Here is a 19,782-nt window from a genome sequence, read left to right on the forward strand (position 1 = left end):
TTGCCATGGCATTGCATTACCTCAAATAAGTAACTCTTCACTAATAGAGACGACTATTGTTACTTCTTCTCAGTGAGTACCACCACCAAGACGGTACTGTTTCAAAGCTATTGGCCTGTCATCGGTGGGTGGGCAGGTACCCTGGTATTGCAGACATGACAACCCAGTTATGAAGATAATCACACAATATGAGATGCCAAAAGGTTTATATGATAATAATGCCTCCCACACTAACTACCAGCATAGTTTCTTAAGAGTTATCTATGGTGTATCTACACTGATATTATATAGTAATTAATCAATCAATAATATTGTTTAACGATTGTAGTCATCTCATAAAAACAGAACATGAATAAATAATAATAAGAACCAATAATCACACACATCACATGAACAGTACAGATATTATTGAAAGTGCGTATAACATCCTATGTTGGATAACAAACAAAACATACACATTGAGAATAAGTATACACTACTTCTAGAAATTTTCAAGTCAACTCATGCAAGTGCTTTGGAGTGACGATAATGTGGGCAAGACAGCACTAGGCTCATTGATAGAAATGCAGAAAAGATGTGGATGATATTATTTATTTCGACAGAACTGGCTGAACATGCTTGTGGCCGGCCCTATATGGTAGAAATTTCACAAATTACAAATTGGCAGTAAGCAGATGAAGTTGATAATAGTAAAGTTTGCGAGCTTATCTGGCCCAATTCACCAATTACATTATGATGCCCAGACACATTTAGGAATAACCAAAGGGTATATATAATAAAAAAAAGAACAGCTACAATAAATATTCCAATGACAATGGGGTTTTCTCTGGATCTGATGACGAGTCTAATATTCTGCATTTTGAAGGTATTGAAAATTTAAAAATGTTCCAGCATCAACAGTGAAATCAAATTTCAAAAATGGATTGAGTACAACATCCAAAATAATTAAGTTATTTAAGAAATTCACCACCGAGTAAAAAGAAAAATCAGTTTTAAACCCTGTTAATTTACATAAAAAAATAAAAAAGAAATTAATCTTATTCTCGACTAGGTGTAATGGTCAAGAAACCATACCACACAGATTTTTAAAAGTAAAATACTGGATCAAAAATACTTTATGAATCGCTTACATTGCTGGGATGGAAATTATGTATCTATTATTAAAGAGTTGTGTGACATTTTCCTATCAACAATAAAGTGAAGGAATAGTCATAGATTCAAACTTGCACATTAGTGGGGCTCTTTGGTTATTATAGTAATAGAGACATGTGATGCAAGAAAGCAAGAATATGAGCTGATGTAGCATCAGCCAAAAAAATTATAATAATAATAATAAATAAAATTTAAAAAAAACAATAAATAAAATAAAAAAATTCACACAACCATTACCTCTAAAAGTTTGTCCAGTTCCTCCTTCAATTTATTTAAGCTATCAACTTCCACAAAGACAGATGAAAGTTTTTCCAGAAATTAAACACCCGCTGGCTAAAGGCAAATTTCCGCACATCTATTCCACAATTGTCTTTCCGCAATTTGAATTTATGCCCCCTTCGGTTTGTAATCTGAGCAAGTGGAAGGATCCCATCAGAATTCAGCATGCTCAACCCATTCAAGGCCTTATACACCTCAAACAGATCACTCCACAGGTGCCTAGTCTCCAGCCACTACAATTTACAGAACTTAATCCTCTCTTGGTAAGAGGATCTCTTCATTCTCCTCATCAACTTTGTTGCCCTTCTCTGTACATGCTCAAGCAAATCTACATCCTTCCTAAAATGAGGCCTCCAGACCTGTACGCAGTACTCAAGGCGTGGCCTGCCCATTGCCTTATACAAATGGATAATCACCACCTTTTTCCTGTTAGCAAAATTCCTGTTTATCACTGACAAAACCCCATGCCTGCTCTTGCAACCTGTCTGCATTGCTAAGAAAACTTCATATCTGACTGCACAATTACTCCCAAGTCTTTTTCATTTTCTACCACCCTAAGTAGTTGGTATGTTGCTCTGGGGTTACTTCTACCCATATGCAGTACTTTGGATTTGTCAATATTAAACTTCAGTTGCCACTTCTCAGCCCATCTGCCCAAATTTTCTAGATCCTGCTGCAATAGCACACTGCCATTAACAACCCTGCCAACCTTTGTATCATCTGCAAACTTTGACATTAAGCCTGATTTACCTTCATCAATATCATTGATAAATATGCAAAACAACAGTGGGCCCAACACCAAACCCTGTGGCACTCCACTAATAACATTAGTGCACAAAGAGAAGCATTCATTGATTACCACTCTCTGTCTTCTCCCACTCAATCACCCTTTTATCCATTGTAGCAACTTACCCTTAATACCATTCTGCTCCAATTTGTACAGTACTCTTCCATACGCAAGTGTCAAAAGCTTTCCTGAAATCCAAGTATATGATATAAAAATTATTTTTTGCATCCAGTTCCTTTGTAACTACATCATAGTATCCAATCAAATTTGTCAGACAAGACTTTCCCTTAACAAACCCATGCTGTGCCTGAATTATTGCTGCAGTCTTGTCTAGATGATCCTGCAATGCATCTTTAACGAGCGACTCGATTATTTTACGCGGAACAGAAGTTTACCCGGAACTAACCGGTCTGTAATTACTTGTATCACCCTTAGATCGCCATTTGTGAATTGGGGATAAATTTGCACATCTCCAGTCCGTGGGACTCCCCCAAGTCCAAGGATGCTCTCATAATTATGGCTAAGGGTTTGCTTAGTTCCTTTGCCATGCCACCTTTAATATAACTGGATAGATCCCATCCACCCCAGGTGCCTTTCTTACGCTTAACTTCAACAATTTCTCCTCCACTTTATCTAAAACTCTTAATAAAATTAACTCAATTAAACAATGAATTTAAAAGACATTAAAAAAAAAATTGTACCATTTGATAAAATATTTAAATAACCAAGACTGCAATGAAATCACATGATATGCAAAGGGATTACAAATAAAATATATGAAAACAAGTTGATTTAAGACAGCATATCACTGGGTAAGATTTAAATTACTACCTTATGATTTAATTATGGAAATAATTGTTTTTGATAAATAAACTGCATTCAAAGATATCTGTGAATGAACGTTTAACAGTACTATGATTACACATTTACTATATTTCTATAACACATACATAAAGTAAACATTTTAGTTTACTTAAAGATATGCTAGATCCTGCGATCAACTTGTCTGTGATATTTGTGACCAAGTGGACCACAGAACACTTCAGAGGTTGGTTATTAACCCCGGGGGCTCACATCTGGTGAGTATGGGCTTGGCAAACCCAGGGTCCTGAGCTGGATATCATCATTCTTCTCTTTCTTGGTGATGCCTTCTACTTCTCTCTCTCTCTCTCTCTCTCTCTCTCTCTCTCTCTCTCTCTCTCTCTCTCTCTCTCTCTCTCTCTCTCTCTCTCTCTCTCTCTCTCTCTCACACACACACACACACACACACACACACACACACACAGGGGGGGTAACTCGGGAATTTTTTTTTTTTTTTTTTTGCCTGGTGCAGCATAAGCCTCGGGCTTCCTTGTACCGTGTGGCTAATAATAATAATAATAATAATAATAATAAAGGTCGAATGTAAAGTTCTAGTATTTATTCAGTGGTTAATTTATTTAAACAGTAAATTCCTTTCCCCATGATATATTTATATCTCTCATTTATATCACTTGGTTCATTCTTTTCTGTCAAAGGAATCAACGAATAGTAGAATATGAAAATTACAAATATTAAAAAAGTCCTATATCTAGATATGATCACGGACAATAGAAGTAATAAAAACACATACATACAGTGCCGGCCACAAGCATGTCAACCAGTTCTGTTGAATAGGGCCCCACACTCAAATTGTCTAAATAATAATATCATCTGCATTTTCTGCATTTCTGTCAACAAGCCTACCGCCATCTTAATATCTAGTTACCCATATTATTGTCACTCCAAGAGCTGTAAAATTTTAAAAAATTTGAAAAGTTGAATACTGTAAATTTTGAAATAATAAAAAAATAAAAAAATCACTATTACAAAAATTCCCCATATTCATTTTTGCACAGGACCCCAGAGCACAGCAAGTAATTCTTGAACAGGGCCCTGAACACATATCAAACTCTTTTTTTTTTCCACTACTGATTCAACTGTTTTCATTATGTTTATTATATCCTTATTTACAAGGTCAGTTAGTCATCTGTACAAACACATTAATTACTGACTATCATATTTAAAAATTAACTCATTAAACTCTAGTTAATATCATTAACTCAATTACTGGTCGAGACTTTTTATATTATAAGCAATTTATCTTTTTGATGCAAAACTAAAGGCCTGTATCATAAAACAAAAAGAATAAATTTTGCAACACCCCATCAAAGGATCAAGATCCTAAAAATTCATTCTCATTAGAAAAACAAAGCTGGAACAAAAATTTCAGTATGCTTAAATCTTGGGGCTGTCACAAACATTGACTCAGGTATGACAAGCTGGGCTTGCTACCTGGGAGTCTAAAACGCTGATGGAACTGATATTCAGGTGACACTCAAGTCAAGCTGACCAAATTTTTGCAAAGTCTGGTCATTCTGCAACAACCAAATTCTCTGCTTGCATATTCATGATGGTGGGACTGTAGTAACCCAGAATATACAGTCATGAGTTCTGAAATATGGCACATATTATACTGGAGCAGACCACCTAGGTTCAAACATACGTAAGCAGGGGTTGAGATGTGATATTCACAACACACAGAGGAATGCTGCCCCTGTGTTACCAAGCAATATTAGGTGGGAGATGACTCGTCAACCAGTGCAATACCACCATTTTGTTTTTGATGGCTTGAAGTGGCAGAACCCATGTTTAGTCTACAGAGCAAAGCTCCGGCAAGCTCCCCATCTCTTCCAGCATGATTGATATCTTTTGAGAATATGATGGACATCATGGCATCAAATTTTCCTTACATTTTGGGGGTACAAATCAACAATATTTTTGATTTGTACCCTCATTACTGCCACGACTTAGTGCCATGTTATCTCAAGGAGCTGGCTATATTCTTGCTTTGCATATGCCATATCTGAAAATTTCATTACTTTATACAACAAGTCCGCCTCACCTTTTCTCACTACTGAATACATTGTGAGTAGTGAAACTATTAGAACAAACTTCTGCAAAAAAGATCGAAACCTACTAAACACATCTTCCTTCATTTCACAAATATATGTGGTCTAAGTTCCAATCTCAACGATATCCATTTTCACTTGCAGTATGCCATACCCAGTAGTATGCTGGAGCCGGCTCGGGCAAGCTAGTTGTTAAAATTTTCAAGAATTTTGCGAGCCGGTTGTTAAACTGACAATGGCTATAAACTGTAGAGCAGCATGCACTACAATCCACAAGTGGAATTTTGGCGATAAGTTTGTATATGATGACAAAGAAAATCCAGCCAGGGTTTTTTCTGAAATGAACATAATTTGTACGAGGGTGAAAAATAGTTTAACAATAGATCAAATATCAGATTTAACGACAATAAATTTATTGGGAAAAGAGTTAGTGGATTGGGATGCAACTCCATTTGTCAAATCATGGTTGAATTCAACCATAGATTGGCTACAGATACAAGAGCTTGGCAAAAGTCAATGAAAACATTTTGTGAGAATCAATTGGCTATGTGGAAATTACAATAAAAAAAGAATATTTTAATATTGTTTGAAATTTTTGTATTCCAAGCTGTTGTATATTGGTTAAACTTACAATAAATATAAACATGCATATTATTCTTGATCCAGGTTTTTTTTTTCTTTTTTTGTGAGCCAGTTGTTAAATATTTACGAGCATGCCACTGCCCATTCCCCACATACTTTTTCTGACAGAATCCCAATTATCTGTAGATTCAACCACTGCTCTTCTCAGTTGTCTTAATTATTTGCCGTAAGATTTCACTTCAAAGTGTGGTACTTTTGCATATGTACATACTGATATTCCCTATCAGAGACTTAGTAATCTTGAATCATGTCTTTTCAATCTTCTCTGTCTTAAAATCTCTCTACCCCACCATCTGTCAAATTCATCTGCTGCCTCTATTATTCTCTCAACTCCCCTAATCACTTGGAACTCTTTGACTGCCTCTCTTTGAAACTTGACTTTCTTCAGTCTGACTTTCATAATAGTGAGGTAGTCTTTCTTGGTGATTTTAATGTTCACAACTCCAGCTGGTAGAGATGCTGAGGCTTTTGCAATTACTAATGGCCTTGCACAGATTGTTCATTTACCTACCAGAATATCAGATAATCTTAATCACATAGCCAAAAATCTTGATCTTTTTCTCACAAACAACCCTTCCAAGTTCAGGGACAAGGTGAGTGGTCCTCTAGGCACCTCGGATCACAACTTGGTGATGCTCTTCTCTCCAATGGAGCCTTTCTCTCATGGCCATTCTCAACCTCATGTTGTGTGGTATTATAAAAATGAAAAATGGGATGATTTGTGAGATTTCTTTTCTTTTCCTTGGCACTTGGATTTCTAGACAAGATCACATATCTCTATTAGGGTTTACCCTGACTTCTAATCTCTCTCTCTCTCTCTCTCTTGGCATAAGCATATCACAAATATTGCTTCCTCTGCTTCTAAAAAACTAGGTTTTCTCTTTCACTCTCAGTTACCTTTCTTCCAAACAGCTGCTCACTCTGTACAAATCTGCCCTACCATGGAATATTGTTCCCACATCTGGGGCAGTGCACACAAAACCTCTCTCAGGCTTCTAGACTCCATTTAAAAGAGGCAGTTAGGTTAATTAATAACCTATCTCCAGTGCCGGTGTGTGCCTGGATATTTTGCACCCTATGCAAGGCTAACTACTAATCTTTGATTATCTTTCTCAAATACAAAATAAAATGTTTTAGCACACAAGTCATTTTGAATAATCTTATGAATTGTGATGTTAAAATTTAAGTCTATTAAAAGTTTCAATTTCAGGCACATCAAAATCACACTTTGTATGCCTTTTCCTTTGCAAATTTTGTCACCAATTCCTTCTGGTCAAGTGCTGAAGCTTGGGCATGTTCAACTAATACAGATGCAAAGCCAACTAGTCTCTTTTACAACATTGTTGAGCATATGTAAGTTGTTATAAGTTTGAGCTTTGAGAAACTGCATTCACCAGTTGCCACTGACACTAAACGTGTGAGAAGGATCCTTGGAGCAACAGAAACATTAGGCACATTATCTAGGAGTTTTTTTGTTGCTGTAAAAGAGAACTACTCCTTGTAGTGGCATAGACTTTGGAAGTCTTCGAGTTATTGCTAAGTTCACAGCACCGATCTTCAGCATCAATATCTTTATTTCCATTGTGCATCAATGATTTTTCCAAATTCTTGCAGGCCTTAAGTACATCTTCAGTAGATGTTTTGTTGGTACAGTATATATCATACAGGAAGCCAAATAGGGAATTATACTGTTGTAGCTGTTGGAATCTCTCTTTTCAACAGATTGTATGGCCATGTCTAAGACAGCATAGTAGAAACCTACTTTGAATCTTGCGTCTCATATTCAAACTACTGTTTCTTTCTCCTTTTTCTAACTGTCTCAAAGTTTGGTAGCATCTCTAGCTCCTTTGCAATCTCAGTAGCATCTATCAAAACTTTCTGAAAACTCTCATCACACCTGCAGCCCACAAGGTAATTCTTGGTCACTTGCAATGTGCTTGTAGCTGAATTTAAATCAGCTTCATTATTTTGTAGTAGCTTGCTTGAAACATTGACTTCAAAAAGGATGTTGCACCATGTACAACATCCTTTAGAGTATTGAAATTTTTATAAGACTTTATAATTAATTATAATTCATAGTACTGTTGTGATATGAATTATAATTAATTATAAAGTCTTATAAAAAATTAAAAAATTACTAACTTAAAATAAAAAATATAAATTGTCAGTTACATTTTTCACATGGGTTAAAAAACTGACCCCTCATAGTTAGTGCTGCGCCCCTCTAAGGTCTGTGCCCTAGGCAGCTGCCGAGTTGGCCTAATGATAGCACCGGCTTTGCCCATCTCTAACAAAGTCTTCCCACTCTGTCTCATAGAGTGGAAAGACTTTGTTAAGGAAATGCGTATGAACGAAGGTTGTCCCATGGGAACTGTTCTTCTGAATTGGCTGCTATAATTCTCTCTCTTCCAAACCAGTCTAAACACATGAAATCATGCCAGAACCAGTCAGCACCCCTTTACTGTCCAATTTCACTCTCAGGATTTTTCTTCTTCCCCATTTATTCCTTCAACTTCCATTTTCTGGTACAACCTTCGTTCATACGCATTTCCTGAAAATTACAATCTGGAGAAATTCAAGTCTAATATCAACAAGTATCTTCTTTCATCTTCTCATCCTTCAACCCATGCACAGTCCCATAAATTCTAATACCTCTTGTGCTTGGGTTTTTCACAAAAGAAATATAAAAAAAAAAAATTCTGAACTTTTGAATGATTACAATAAAACATTCATTGACGATCTAAATATATGACAAAAAATTGCAAAAAAAAATCTTATTGCTGTCCAATGCAATAACACTAACAGTGACTGACAGTTAGCATGTTTTCATTAACAATACTAAACAGACTGACCAACAAAATACAAACATTTATTCAGTACTAAATTGGACCATCTCTGTTTCAAATAACAGCAAGTATACAGCAAGGCATGGATTCTATAAGGTGTTTTAGTGCATTTTGGTCTAACTGTAACCATTCTTCCAGCAAAATATCATGTAGCTTGTCAAAGCTGAAGGAAGAGGACTTTGTTGCCAAACAGCTCTCTACAGCATATCCCATACACTCTCAATAGGACTTAAATCAGGTGAATGTGGGGGCAAGGAAGATGGACCTTTCCATTCATTAAAATTTTTGAGATAGATGCTTTCGAGAAACCAGTTATGGCTTTCACTTCTTAGATCATGGTTCCTGATGAACATACACACCTGCAATAAGACCTTTTTCAAAGTCTGATTGATCAAGCGTTTTTCCCTTCAGATTATTGCAGTCAAATAGCTTTTATGCTTAACGAGGCAACATGTCATCACCCCAAGTCACAGTTTTCTTTGAATATATTTGCATTTCTTCTGTCTGTGACTGTATGAATACAAAGGTTCATATTTTTGGCCACGTGTAATTTTTGAATTCCATTACCAGAAGAAAGCACCATTAAAGGAAACAAATCCCAACTCCATTAATGCATGATGTTGTTTAAAGAGTTACTTTCTGAAACATTAACTGTATTTTAATAAACTACAGTTATGTCAGAATTCCTTTTTTATATATATACTGTTACATCGTAATTAATCAGGTTATACTGTTTCTCACATATTACTTAGTGAGAAAAAAATGTAATGACTGAAAAATAAAATACATAAATAAATTTTCTGTTTATAGTCCAGGACAACCACACAGTCAGAAGTGTTCACAAGATAGAAAGAATACAAAAAACAGCACCGTATTTAGCAGCCATGGGCTTGAACCCGGTCACTCAAGGCATGTGCACTTATGCACCCTCGCATCTGACCACACGGATATTGGAAATTCCAATGAAATTTCATAAAAGTGTTCCTACACCCAGGAATCACAACCATCAGACAATATCATGATAGTTTATCATGATATTTCTTAATATGCTACCTTTACAAAAGTGTGCTGTATTTCCTTGAAAGTGCCATTTATATCTAGATGATTCTGTGCTGCATTCTAAAGCACTGCATTTTTGATTTTTCTGCGTCTAACTTCATTGGTTCCTCCAATGAAGTCAGACTCATACGTGTGTAGTATCCTCTTTATTCTTAGAACCATCTTATGGAGTATATTTAATTAATTATACCATACTAAATATTACATTTAATTATGCTGAACAGCTTCCCATCCTCAAAAAATTGAAAGGAACACACTGCACAATACATCTGATGCAGCTGGTGATTATAAATATAAAATATCACACAAAATGACTCAAAACAAAAACACATAATTGCATTCCTACAGCAATGATTTTTAAAACACCTTGTGTGATATTTCTGTTAATCACTGTCGTCCATCAGTGGTAGACAACAGTGATTTACCACTTAAATGAAATGTGAAAATGCTGGAAAAACATGCTACAACTGCTAAATTTTTGAAAGATTCTCTTAAAAATTTTATAGCATAAAAACAGAAGGATGAAAGGTACTTGTGAGAGCAACAGATACCACACCATACATGATAAAGGAGGCCGCCATAGTCGAGTGGTCAGGTGCGGCGCGGGCGCCTAAGTACATGTGCCTTGATTCACCGGAGTTCAAGCCCATGACTGCTAAATATGGTGCTGTTTCTTGTATTCTGTCTATCTTGTGAACTCCTCTGACTGTTTGGTTGTCCCGGAGTATAAACAGAGAAACATGATAAAGGTAAGAAAATTACTGCAAGTGTTCTGGTTATAAGGTTACTATAATTTCACTATTGTGTTCTGTTGAGCTTGACTCACATAACTTGTTTAGCACATGCTCTAAACAAGTATGTTCTGTGAAGTGAAAAATTTGAATTCATCTGTCAAAAATGTTTCTGAATTTCCCTCTGTAGAACAATATAAAAAACTCTTTGCTTGATGTTGTTCAACTAGTGCCAGTTCCATCCAAATGGCCTTGTATTAGTGTTAGCATTAACACTAATACTACTCTATTAGTATTAACACTAAAATTTATTCAAACTATCCACTTCCATAACAACAACAGGTGGAAGCTTGTTCCAGCAATCAATCACTCCTCACTGACGGCAAACTTCCATACATCTGTTCTAGAACCATCCTTCCTCAATTTGAGTTTATACTCCTTCATGCATAGTATAAGCAAGAGGAAGAACCCCATCAGCATTGAGTTTGCTCAAGCCATTCATATCCTTAAACACCTCAATCAGATCCCTCGCAGGTGTCTAGCCTGAAGATGCTGCAATTTGCAGAATTTCACAACTTGTTTAGTAAATGCTCTAAATCATATTGCAGAAGAGAATAGACATGAATGTTCTGTGCAGTGAATAATTTGAATTCATCTGTCAAAAATGTTTCTGAATTTCCCTCTGTGTGGAATATAAAAAACACTTTGCTTGATGTTTCTCTAAAACAGTGCCAGTTCCATCCAAATGGAGTAGTATTAGCATTAATGGTGGCACATAGTGCAAGAAATCAAGCTTATACATCAACAAAAAAAAAAAAAAAAATTTTTCAGTTATCCATCCCTCCAATAATTCCATCCCTGCCTGAAAGCAACTTTCTACACATCTATCCTGAAACCATTCTTTCCAATTTATGTCCCTTTGTGTGTGTGTGTGCGTGTGTGTGTATATGTCATGTTCGTGTCAGACGGCACCTGGGATTTCTCCCATCTCCGCTGTATATGTCATCTGAGACAGAGTAAATATGCCATCAGTATTCAGTTCACTGAAACGTTTATTAGTCTTAAACACTTCATTTATATCATTTGCAGATGCTGCCATTTACAGAACTCAATACTTCCTTAGTAAGAGTACCCTTCTGTGCTCGACTAATCTTGGTGCTCATCTCTTCACCCATTCCAATGGACTCACATCCTTCCTAAAATGAGGCTCCCAAACAAATATGCAGTACAAAATTGCATTTTGTACTGCATTCAGGTTTGTAGGCCTCGATTTAGAAAATTCCTATATATAATTGCCAGAACCCATGAGCTGTCCTAACAATCTGTCTGCACTGTATTTTTCATTCTCCACTACCCTGAGTGTGACATCATCCAATTGATATGTTATTCTGAGGTTATCACTGCCCAAGTGCAGTACACCCCCACAGTTCCTTATGTGTTTATCAATGTTAAACCTCAACTGACACTTTCCAGCCTATCTGCCAAACTTGTCAAGGTCTTATTAGAATAGCATACCCCTGATTCCAGTCATTAATTGGCCTGCCCACTCGTGGATTACCTGTCAACTCAGACAATTTTGTGGATATACCTTCATGAAATACAGGAACTAGCAAGGGTGAAAGAATTTCCCAACAACGAAGTAAAAATTTTCATTTCATCATAATCCAGCACCATAACTATGATTTTTGGTACCTATGGCAAATATCAAAAATGTGCCCTTTGTTTCCATTGATTTCTTATTAAATTATTCTTTAATAATAAATTAAAATCATAACATGAATTAAGTTATAAAAAGGTTAAATTATAAAATAACTATTATCTAAGAGCCACTACCTTTCATATAAAAACTAAAGGCTTTTTAAAACTGACTTAGATAATTATAGTTATATTTTTAAATCAGTTAGTAATTATGATGAAACAGAGCTTAAGGATCAGAAAACTTTGACATGTGCTAGTTATGTCGCTGTCATTAACACTTTGACATGTCAAGGAGATAGTTTTTACTTGTGTGTGAATAATGCTGTTTGTATTATCCATGTTCTGAACACATTGAAATGAACATCAAAAACAAGCTGTTATTGAGACTTTTTTTTCCTATTTAACTAATTGCAGCAAAATTCTTAATATATGTGGCAATTCTTTACAATTCTTCAGTTGCTACAGTCACACAATTCACAGCTTACAATCTGGAACTTGTAAGAAACAAAGGAAGTTACTTCCAACTATCCTATTTTCTAAAATGCAGTGTCAATCAGCAACCAAGTGGATAATAAAGTTCTTCCATTTGTATCAATATGCTATAAACACTATCCACTCTTATCTACTGATATCAAAGGATTAATTAACTAAATTCCGTTTATTAGCCCTCGGTCACGAGTTCCTACAATGAAGAGAAACAACAGCTCCAGACAAGCCAGTGGTTGCAGGTTTGTCCAAGAGGCATTCAGGACAAAGTGCCGGACCAACATGGCCATATAGAGAAGTACCATCTATATTCTATACAGTACAAAAAACATGCTGGCAATGCTGAGCTTGCCCCAGGACAACTGATGCAATAGCTATAGGGGCTTACAGTAAAGCATAAAGACGCATGCTTAGAATACAATACAATTAATAGGAAAGACAAAATTATTGACACCTGTAGTTTAAATTCAATACACATAACTGGCATGACTTGGCTTTCACTAAATTCTAAAGATTAGCTAATACATAAGAACTGCAGTTCAATACATAAAGACCCGGTCTTTATGTATTGATCTTTATGAAAGATTTCTCTCTACTTACATTTAAACATTCTCTCTGACAAAATGCACAATACTAACAACGGTTTGGAAAATACTGTGGTGTGTGTTACTATAAAACTAACACTGAAGTCCATTTAATCATCTTTGTAAGACTATTTCATTCTTTTTTTGAGCACACATGCATACATAAATCTAGGCATACATTTATCCTAATAATGACATATTAGCCTACTGAAAAAAAAAAAAAAAGCAATACTGTTTAAACATGCTTCTGATTAAAAAAAAAAAAGATGTATAATGCACAAGGGTTTAGTATGCAGTTGTAATCACAAGGTTACCATATGTACATGTTTCATTCTAGGTGGAAGTTTTACGTTTAGAATATCAAAAGATGAGGTCAAACAATATTACACACACAGTGCAAATATATATTCACGAATGCATATATGTTTCATCACTAAAACATACTTTACTGAGATCTAGATAATATATATGCATTTTTATTAGTAACTATTTTTTAATTAAATATATTAAATCTTTACATTAGCAATAACACGGCAAATGTATTTAAAATATTTATCTGAAAAGAAACTTTTAACAAATTCGAGTACACTATTATTATTCGAGCATATTTTCAAAAAAAATATAATTTGTAATGCTTAATTGCTTAGAAAATGGGGGGGAAAGTGTAATGTCTTTTAGAACAAAGCTAATCCACGTGTTAGATTTTTCCAGTTTTCCAACCAAACTTTATATTATAGCATAAAATATCACACGGAGAGCAAAATACGTACAACGACGCAGCCCAACACAGCCAAGATTTATAACACATCGACAGCATGAAAGACAAAATTGCTATTCTGTGACACGAGGCTAACCCTACTTTACAATCGACCAATCAGGTTACTATAAGCAAAGAGAAAGCCGACTGTGAACATCAGTGTGGCGATAGAGTTCCAAGATTTTCCATATATTCTTGCATAGAAGTTGATCTCTATTTTTGCCTTGAATATTAATACTTAATCACATATCCAACGCATAAGTAGACACATTCTTTATAGAGTTATCTTCCAAATTTCGCGTAGTGTATTGCTTCAAAATCGCTGTCTATTTTATAAATCAATTATTCTGCTCGTTCTTTTAAAAGTTTACATTGTGATATTTTTTTTTTACACTGCACAGTAAACTTCAAAGCAATAAGTTTATAGAGTATTCCCTTAATTAACAGAATGGTCACGAAAGAAACACCTACAGGGCACAAATGACGACATAAGATCACTTTAAAGCTGAAGGGACGCTTTCATTATGCAACTGAGCCATTCCATGCTGACTGGTACTGTATTGGAAATTTTGAAATTGTAAACATCGCCTCAATATGAAAGCGTGTCTGCCGAACAAAATTTGACAAGCTCAAAGTATGATTTTCGACAAGTTGAAAGTAAACCGGAAAATATAACTCCCAACGAACACCATAGTAAAAAAGATGAACAAATGCTTATTAGAAAGTGAGCAATGCATATTCATGTAAATATACATGTGTAATAAATTATAAATATCTCGCAAGTCAAATCGGTTTGTAGCAAAAAGCCTTTTGCTCGGGAGGATACTGCCAATTTGTTAACAAGCGGTTTATTCAAGAAGAATTTCATCTAAGAAACATCCGTGTTTAAAACAATCCGTCACATTTTATCAAACTAATTTTATTTTTTAAGCGGGGGCTCAGAAAATCTTCAAAAATTTAACCGGGGATACCACGAGTCCTTTGCAGCACCATCTAGATCAGTGTTTCCCAACGTGGGTCCCACGCCCCACATGGGGGCAATTTGATTGTTCAGGGGGGCAATTCAAAAATTGCTCGTCTAGAGTTTAAAACAACCGCCGCCTACTATGATTTAACTTGTACAAAAGAAGAATTGTTGGTATCTCAATTTTAAATAAGCATTCGTTAAATGTTGTACTTTCTATAGAGCTGCACTTGAAAGTTTGGAGTAATATCAACTACAGTTTGCTCGGAGAGTATTGCTTACTATGCCTAGTGAAGGAATAGTACATACTGTATTGGACGATTGCTTATGGCATATGCAATGTGCAAGCAAAGTGGTTGTTGTCTACTGTAGCCTACCGCAAACTCAGCATGTTATATGAAATAGGTAATTCCTTTCATACAAACGCTCGTTTGGGCATCGTGACTGTACATTTGGATAGGTTTGACGATCTCAGATTAAAATAAAAATTACTTTGTCCACGCACAGAATTATTATTAATGAAGAACCGTGATATACAATGGTATGTATTTGTCATATATGTATTTCTGTGGTCTCAGTAAATAAGCAAATAAGTCCAAAAACTCGAATTTGCAGGAGAGGAAAAATAAACTTCACACTCTCATATAAACACGCATATATTCGAATATACAAATATTTATTACTCACGCTAAAACTACAATAACGAAGATAGCTGCGTGTCACATAATAGTAAATAATAAATACTTTATTATAGTGCACTTATCTCATTTTTGACAAATTAGACTTATCTGCTTGTTCACAGAGACCACAGATTTAATAGCCCGAATTCAGTAATTCGTGTGATTTATTCATTCAAAAAGCGTACTAATAATTAATTTTGATATATTAAAATAAAATTAAATTAACTTTAATGCATAGTTTATTTTTAGTTTTTGATTTATCTTATATTTATTTCTTTCAGTTGCGCAGTAAAATGAGTAGTGCAAGTAAAAAAAAAGTTCGTCAGTATTCAGAGGAATACTTAAAATTTGGTTTCATACCCGCTATCCACGATCAAAGGTCACCTTTTTGTCTTTTATGCCAACAATGCTTGACCAACGAATCAATGAAGCGAGGTCGTCTTGAGGCGCATTTGAAGGCGAAACATAATGCTCATGTAAATTCAGATTTAGATTACTTTCAAACTTTAAAGAAGAATTTTGAAAAAAGAGCAACATTAAAGTCTCTGTTTATTGCTCATACTGCAACTGTCAATCGTACTCTTGAGGCTAGTTATGAAATTTCTTTACTCATTGCTAAATCTGGGAAAAATCATACTATAGGAGAGAATTTAATCAAACCATCAATATCAGCATTTCTTAAAACAGTTCTGGAAAAAGATGACAAAGACGTGAAAGCTATGCCACTCAATAACAATACTGTTAGCAGAAGAATAGATGAAATGAGTGAAGATATTGAAATACAACTTGTTGGAAAGCTGAAAACAAGAAAATTCTCAGTGCAAATGGATGAATCAACTTTGAGAGACAGTGAAGCCGTACTCATAACTTATGTGAGATATATTGATAAAGGTAATTTTGCTGAAGAAATGTTATTCTGTAAATCATTAGAGAGCACCACTACCTACAAAGATATATATAATAAGCTAAAAAATTACTTAGATGACAATAATATACCAATGAAAAATATAACATCTTGCGCTTCAGATGGTGCTCCTAATATGATGGGCAAGAAAAATGGCTGCTTAAAATTGATGAAAGATGAGAATCCAGAAATGCTTCTTGTGCATTGTGTTATTCATAGGGAAAACTTGGTAGCTAAAAATATTTCGCCTGTTCTTCATGAAGTACTAAAATCAGTTATAAAATGTGTCAATGCTATTAAAGCTAATGCCAAATGTGAGCGTCTCTTCAAGCTTTTTTGTGAAGAACAAAATGGAGACCATGTGAGACTTTTACTTCACACTGAAGTAAGGTGGCTCTCGAAAGGGAACTGCTTGAAAAGATTCATGGAACTATTTGATACTATTAGTGACTTTTTAAGTGACAAACCTGAAATGAAGCATCTGTTAACGGTCGATGGTAAAGCATTTGTGAGTTATTTAGCCGATATCTTTGAAAAACTAAATATATTAAATAAACAACTTCAAGGAACAAATAAAACTCTCGTCGATGCAAAAGCGAAGATATTTGGTTTCATTACATTTATTGAATTATGTCAAAAATATATTTGTAACAAAAATTTTGAACAGTTTCGTTGGCTGCAAAAATGTTTTTTTTTTTTTTTTTTTTGGTAGTTGTTGGCGCATAGGCTTCTGTGGCCATAATGCACCTCCCAAGGTTTTTGCAGTACTTTGATCCAAGCCCGAGGCGGGAATCGAACCCGCGACCTTTGGGTTGCCAAGCAGGCACTTTACTCACCTGGCTAGCCCGGTCGGCTGCAAAAATGTGAAGTGACTGATACCGCTGTACTTGTTATTGTCGATCATCTGAAAATTCTGTCCGCTGATTTAAAAGAAAGGTTTTCTGATTTAAAACAAATTGATTTTCCAACCTGGATGATGCAACCAATGTTAGTGGATTTGTCTGATGTATCAATGCAGTACCAAGAAGAACTCTCAGAAATGCAAAATGATGAGTCAGTTAAAACTTTATTCAATATAAAAGGAGCGATGGCATGGCTTTGTGATGAAACAGAAATTAAATACCCAAATTCAACCAACTTTGCAAGAGAGCTATTGTTACCGTTTCCATCTTCATATTTAGCTGAATGTGGATTTAGTGCCATAAATGATTTGTTCCTAAAGAAAAGAAATCGACTGGATATCACAAAACGGGGAGACTTGAGACTGAAGCTGACTAAATTGGAGCCCAATATAAAATCTCTCTGCGGCAAGCATCAAGCACAAGGGTCTCACTAAATTTAGTGCACTCATCTAGAAGTGACTTCACATGGAATGTTGAAATTATTAAACAATTAAATAATAATTACTAAAAATTAAAATATTATAAAAAAATCTTTCATATAAATTATTTTGTACTTGAATTTTAGTTGTCCATTATATGTTTTTAAAATTTACTTACTGTTTTTTTCTTAATAATTTCCTAATGATTTCTTCCTAAAACCTAAGTTTTGTGTCCTGAACAAGTTGTAATTAGGCTTCATTTAGGAAATAATTCAATTTTTGAATATAAAAAATATGTATATCGGTGTTTCCCAACGTTACATAGGGGGCATCAGAATTTTAGAAAGACTTAGGTGGGGCATGGTAAAAAAAAGGTTGGGAAACACTGATCTAGATCGATTTAATGTCACTGTACAAAAAAAAAAGGCACAGCGAAAGAGGCTCAATCTGCACATAGCGTTGAGCAAACTAAGTTTGCTAGTTAGTGCAGCAGGTTCATATTATTGAGGCACTCCGCAAAGAATTGGCTTTATATTGCACGACTCTAAATAAAAGCACTGTTCTAGTGTACAGTTATAATACTTTTTTATTGAAAGAATTTGCCATTGTCCTGATCTAGGTTTAGGAACAGTGGCATTTAGGGACAAGAAACGAAATCTAAACTTCAAAAAAAAAAAAAAAAAAAAAAAAGAAAGAAAGAGCTTCTGATAGAGAGCGGACGAAAGGAAAACGTTAGCATTAAAGAGATAGAGATAAGAGGTGTAAAACACCTAGAATGCGAAAAAGAAGTCTAATGTCAATAAATATCTTCTTGTTCTGGCGGCCTGAGCCAAGCACTAGCCTGGCTCTCCTTTAATATCCCTTCCTGGCAGGAGGACGAGATGACCAGTCGCCTCGCCCCCTGCTACCCCACCTTTCCTTCTGGTGAGGCATGGGCATGCCTCACTGACCACCTGGGGGAATCTCTTCTGTGTCCCCCATACTTCTGCCTTTTCCCCCCAACCTTCTTCCTCCCCTCCCCCACTCTATCTATACACAACGCGAGCGCCCTACACACTAAATTTAATCTAGCAAAAAATAATCTTCGCCCAGTCTCGGCCTAATTATCCTACGCAATGCCCTACTCCTGCCATATGAATGCATGCACACGTGCTGTATGCAAACATCCAAAGTAATTACGATTGCATGGATGCGTATATATTATGTATCACTGTTGTGTATATGTGCATATATGTGTATGTGTACATAAGTTTTTTTTTTTTTTTTTTTTTAGGTCCTAGCTGCCGAAATCTCAGGAAATTAAGCGGCAGGACCTGCCAGAGTAAATCTTAGTCTACTGGTGTTTCCTGGTCTGCCTCCACGGGGCGAAGGTGGGGCAACGCTGGGCTCCAGCAGGGGTCCAGCGGCTAAATGACCAGATGAACAACGGTACACGACATTACACAGGTACAATACCCACACACTTTTAAACCTCTGGCATTCCCAGGAAACTGGTACACCCACAAAGAAAGCAACGCGGAGATGGGGGAAACCCCTGGGGCCGCATGACAACAATATACCTTACACCTTACACCTTACACCTTAAATATCTTCTTTCGTCTTCTCAACCTCCACACCATGCACGCTACTAAGTACTATGGGCTCTAATACCTCACGTCTTCCTGGTTTTCATTAAAAAAAAAAAAAAAAAAAAAAGGAATCCACTCCCGGAACGCGGAATTGTAGACTAGATTATATATTGGTTCACTTTCCTGGCTTACCATAGACCGGTTAATTTATCGGTTTACTCTATAGACCGATTTATTTACCAGTTTACTCTATAGACCGATTTATTTACCCATTTACTCTACAGACCGATTTATTTACCCATTTACTCTACAGACCGATTTATTTACCCGTTTACGCTATAGCCCAATTTATTTACCCGTTTAATCTATAGATCGGTTTAATCTATAGACTGGA

The 19,782-nt window shown here is 35.6% G+C and overlaps 1 protein-coding gene across 7 annotated transcripts in view; it reads right to left on the reverse strand.

The window, feature by feature from the left end:
* Positions 1-14,506, reverse strand: part of LOC150080888 (casein kinase II subunit alpha-like) — a 496,207-nt gene extending 481,701 nt beyond the window's left edge. For 4 of the 7 annotated variants that reach the window (XR_016547403.1, XM_090381541.1, XM_090381537.1 and 1 more), the window contains exon 1: positions 14,423-14,506. The gene's annotated coding sequence lies outside the window, so the exon portion shown is untranslated. Of the gene's footprint in view, positions 1-13,964; positions 14,078-14,422 lie in introns of those variants that run through there. The other 3 variants (XM_090381540.1, XM_090381538.1, XM_090381539.1) reach the window with 3 other exon arrangements.
* Between the last annotated feature and the right edge of the window lie 5,276 nt (positions 14,507-19,782).

The sequence above is a fragment of the Mastigoproctus giganteus genome, chromosome 9 (assembly GCF_048544385.1).
Source record: "Mastigoproctus giganteus isolate SK-2022 chromosome 9, ASM4854438v1, whole genome shotgun sequence".
Classification (NCBI taxonomy): domain Eukaryota; kingdom Metazoa; phylum Arthropoda; class Arachnida; order Uropygi; family Thelyphonidae; genus Mastigoproctus; species Mastigoproctus giganteus.